Here is a 5302-nt window from a genome sequence, read left to right as displayed (position 1 = left end):
TACTTTTATATTGAATAAATAAAACTATTGTTAAAAACCACTGTTTGTCTTATCTCGAAGATCTTGTGGTTTTCAGCACATGTCAATTACTGTCATTCAAAGTCCACGTGGTACAAATAAACGATATAAGATTATTCAGGTTTGTACGACCCTTGAATTTCCGGAAGCTCATAATTACGTTAATTAAGTATGTGAAAGGGATTTTCATGTATTTCAACTATTACAATAAACGTTATTTCTTATATCCTAACTATACAATAGGTAAATCTGAAGTTATTCACACATGTGTTTTCAGCTGTACAGTCCCTTTAAGTTACAGTTGATTTTTTTCTTTCATGTACTAACGATGGGGTCATATTCTGTGAAGTCTATTTAGATAGAATGTTCTATCGTTAAAATGACAGATGTCCTACGGACCCGGTTTAACCTGAGCGTAGCCTGATCACAGTAAGATTATTCTTTCTAAAGTCTATGAAGTTCATTTTTTTGAAATAATTTATAAAAAAGAAATTGTCTCTTAATTGTTGTATAATTGGAAATCCGATGAAATTATTTTGGTTTGTCAGAAACTGAGTTTGAATATGAAATTTCTCTTTTTTCTTTTTTTTTTTGGATATGAAAGACTGCATTTATTATGATTTTCTACTAAACAATAAAAACAAGAGGCCCATGGGCCACATCGCTCCCCTGAGCAACATTAGACATAATAAGATCAGCGTCATGAAGTATTATCCAAATTATTGGGACAATGAATGAGTTAAACAGATCCTGTTTTAAAAGATTTTCAAAATTTTATATTGAGCCCTTTTGTAACTAGATGATTTCATAGTTATATCACATATTGAGCATTACAATTCCCAAAAACATCTTAAACAACTGTTCATATAAAAATAAACCTACATCACACTTTAAACCCCTTGTGTGGAATTATCCAGGGCCACAGTCTGAACAACTAATATCAATATGTTTATATATTAGTAATACTACATGTATATACTTTATATTTTAGAGAACAACCAAATTAATTTCCTATGTAAAAATTTGCCATCCCCCAATTATAGTCTCATCCTTTTTTATTTTATTTTTAAAGATTGTTATATATATTACTCCACCTGAAGATGCTTCCACTCAAGTAATATCTTTCTGCTCAATTGATTTTCGAAAAGAAGATATTACTTTTACATTCCTAAGTAAAAATTTGACCCCCATGGTGGCACCAACCTACCCCCTGAAATAATGCATGATTTGAACAAACTAGAATGAATCAACACTACCTGAAGATGCTTTCACACAAGTTACAGCTTTTCTGGCCATTTGGTTTTTGAGAAAAAAAAAATTAAGATTTTTTGCTATGTATTCCTATGTAAAATTTCGACCGGCCCACTGTGGCGGCACCCTAACCCAAGGATCATGGTTTGAACAAATTTGAATCTACACTACCTGGGGATGCTTCTGTCCATTCTGACATATATTATTTTTCAAATAATATTTGCAATATTATATTTGAAGATTTTTTTATGCATTCCTATGTAAAAATTTCGACCCCCCATTGTGGCCCCATCTTACCCCTGGGGATCATGATTCTTAAAAAATGAATTGATAAAATAACCGAAAATTAATAAATTCATTACTGATAAGAAAGCCTAATTGATACATGCATGCTTCCATTGAATAATTTTGTTTAGTCAGGCAAGCTTTCTGGAAATCTATTACTTGTAATATGAATTCTCGTACTTTTCCGACAAGAATTTTTAGAAAAACCCTGTATGAATCGTGTTGTGTAATGATTATAGATAGAATTGATTCCATCAAACTATGTATAAGTAATCGAAATATTCAAAAAAATTGTATGGATCCAAGCAATAATGAACTCTAATCAGCGGCGTAGCTAAGGTTTGTTTAATGTTGAAGCAAATTAGGGCATGGGGGTTTGGGCGAGTATTCTGCAATACCACAGGTCAACAATGACAGGACAAAGAATGTTGTCTTATGCAACTATATACACATTTACAGGGATACCGAAGTCAATGTAGCAGCTGTTATTATCAGAATTTGCTGAGAAGATTTGTATTTGTATTTGTATGTATTATATATATGTTCCTCTTGTACCAAATTATTTGGTTTGAGCGAATAAACTGAACTTGGCTAGAAGCAAAGACGACTTGCCCTTTTTTCAATAAATAAGAACATAATAGATTGCTCTTCTGATATTTTCTACTATTATTTGCATACAATTCCATAACCTTAGTGCCAGGTTGTTAATGATTATGAATAGATTTTCGAGAATTAACGTAATCTTTAAAGTTTTAGATTTAAACATATAATTATTTTTTGTATTATAAGAGTATTTTTCTAGACAAAACTGTTATAGACCAGGGCCCAGTTTTTCGATAAGGATAACGACATGTTAAATCCTAATCAAGTGATTAGCTAACGCAGTGGTTAAATTCTGTTGATCAAAAGCAATTTAACGCATTGGTTAGCTGACACTGTGTTCACTGAGTTAACCACTTGGTAATCTTGCATTTTAGTCTTCCAGTCAGCTCGCATTTACCAGTCTCCTGTCGTGCCAAGAAGTCCTCTACCTTCCTCAGTGCTGACAATCTTCTCCCTAGCTCTCTCTTGCTCTAAAACAGTTGATGAATATTGAGCCGCTTAATTGTCCTTTGGTGGTAGTCTCTTCCTGGCTTTCTCGAGAGAGTCTGCAAGGACCGAAAGTATCTTTTCATGCCGCCATGTATATAGCGACCTTCAGACAATGTTACGGAACACGATGACAATATATGCTCCACATTTGCTTAAACGCTTTTTAATCGTTGTAGCATTTATGATATAGAGATAGAAATTCAAAACGAAATCCTACACAATAAAGGGATGTCAGGGATGAAATCAAATCTTTTTAAATCTTAAAAGATTTGACTTTCGTTTTATGGTACATGTAATGTTATTTTGAGCAACTCTTTTGTATGTTTCTTTTATTTCAGAGAAAATGACATGAAAAAAAATTATATTAGGCCCAAATGTCCACTGTTTTCGGAGATTTTCATTCTTTACCAATTTTTGATAAGTTTGCCTTCCAGTTTCAAAAAAAAAAATCCCTTCCTCCTGGGTATAAAAATCCGTATGCGGCACTAATTCCAAACATTTTTTAAAGATTGCATTATGTGTGATTAACTTCAGAAAAAATACTTCAAAAAAATTTTAAGCCCAGATACGCAATGTATATGATTGTATATACTTTTAATCATTTTTTTTTTAATAACAAATAGCCCCGCTTAGGGTTATTTTTTGTGATTGGCTTCGGTCGATCACTGTTGTGTCCATATGAGGCATCCGGCAACTGCTTCCACGTGCGCACACATTCCTCTTGCATAAGTAGTTCTTATAAAAACTTGAAGTTTGGTTTAGTATTTATATAACATTCTACTCAGTTTTATTTCAATTTATTTACCTTAAGATGCAAACATACATAAAATATAGTTCGACCTGTTAATTCAAGAATGCACATTTTGTCTCACGCGTAAGAATTTCGATCGAAAAATTCATTCAGTAATGCAGTTGACCTCGATGAACTGACCTCAATATCATAAGAAGATGCTCCATGAACTGACCTCGATCTATTGATGTTGCACAAGTTGCTGTCCTTTAAAAAAGGACTACAATACGTGGACCATTTGCATGCGTTTCCAACGAAAACGTGAAAGCCTTAAGGTGTCATATAACAGTATTTCAAAACATGGCTAAGCCAAAATAATTCCCGAATTTTCCTTTGAATTCGGGGCGTTTCCGCACGCGACAGGAGCTGAATTTTTTTATGAGATGAAAAACAATGTGTAAGAGGTCTAACTATCCCATTTTTGTAATAATGCGAGGTCATTTGAATTTTTGATGCGTCTTGTTTCCGGAAGGGGGGGGTGAAAAGGCCCGGGCTTGATTTTCAAGCACATGTGTAACTTTGAGGTAACAAAGTCTCACGCCTTGCTGGATGCACGTGTGTATTTTGCTAGAAAATTGTAAATGAAGCGTTGTTTAAAAAGATGTCAAGAGGATTTTTTCCAGAAGTTCGTTTTGAATATTTAATCTGTATGTAAAGTTGTGCAATTTTGGTAAATTTAATACTGTAGTGACACCTTAGGATTATCAGAGATTCCACCGACTTTAGCCCTTTGCTTTTAACCACTTTAACTTGCTTTTGTACGTTGTATTACGTATACATGTATGTAGAATTTAAAGGATTCATACTTCTAAAATAATTATGATCTATCTATGAATGAAGTTTGCATGTATAGTTTCAGGCATTCGGTGAAATCTACAATTTGCGCACACATTACGATTCGCACTACTTTGTTAACTATGCAGTGACAGCTTTGTGTAAATTAAAAATTGTCTATCCGTGAATCTTGAATTTTACAGGTACTGTTCTAATCTAGCACATGGGTTAGAGGTCATATTTTGATGCATTTTTCTTGAGATTTTAACTTTTATACAGTGACATAATTATTCAATCATACTTAAATGCTTAAAAAAATTTAATCGGGAAGTTCGCTAGCCTCGCCTACTATAAAAGTAAAGTTAAGTTACATGTGTATTCGGAAAACAATAAAACATTGCAAATTATGCTAGTTGATGCATGTTGTAGTTTCGGCTTAACATTAACTTATTTCATGATACTGATAGTTCATATCACATGCCAATCATTTCTTTAAACGTATACTTTGTTTCTGTACTGTTTACCGACAACTTTACAATTATAGCGCCTTTGAACTTATGTGTGCATATTGCACGGAATCCCGATCCCGATTCAGATAAACGTGTGCTAGCCTGGTTCCCTGAGCTACCCATTACCCCCAGGAACCAGGCTAGCTCATGCGCAGACTGAATTTTCCCCATAGCATCCGGTTTAACCTCGCTTATATATTTTCTGCGTGGACCTCAGGGTCCACGCAATAATAGTAGCTAGGAAGACGGCTTGATTTATAAAAAAGGTTACGTTATAATGCAACCTCAATAGCAAGTTGTGATGGCATTCAATGTTTTTCAGTCGCATGAAAGGGGCATGGTCACGATTTTGGTCAAAAATCATTTTTTTTTTTTCGATTTGAATGTTTACAATGCTTTAGTAACTAAAGGCATTTTTAATAGGCAACCAAAATTTGAGTGTCATTTGATGAGTTATTCGCTATGTAAACAAAGCGTTTGTTTACATTTCGAATGTTGAAGTGAACATTCCAGTTTTAGACCTAAAATAAATGTGTTATAATCGTTAGGAACTATTTATTTATGCTTTAAATGAATAATAAAA

This window comes from Magallana gigas, chromosome 9, assembly GCF_963853765.1.
Source record: "Magallana gigas chromosome 9, xbMagGiga1.1, whole genome shotgun sequence".
Lineage (NCBI taxonomy): Eukaryota > Metazoa > Mollusca > Bivalvia > Ostreida > Ostreidae > Magallana > Magallana gigas.
The sequence above is the reverse complement of the archived record's forward strand: the minus strand, read 5'-3'. Positions refer to the sequence as shown.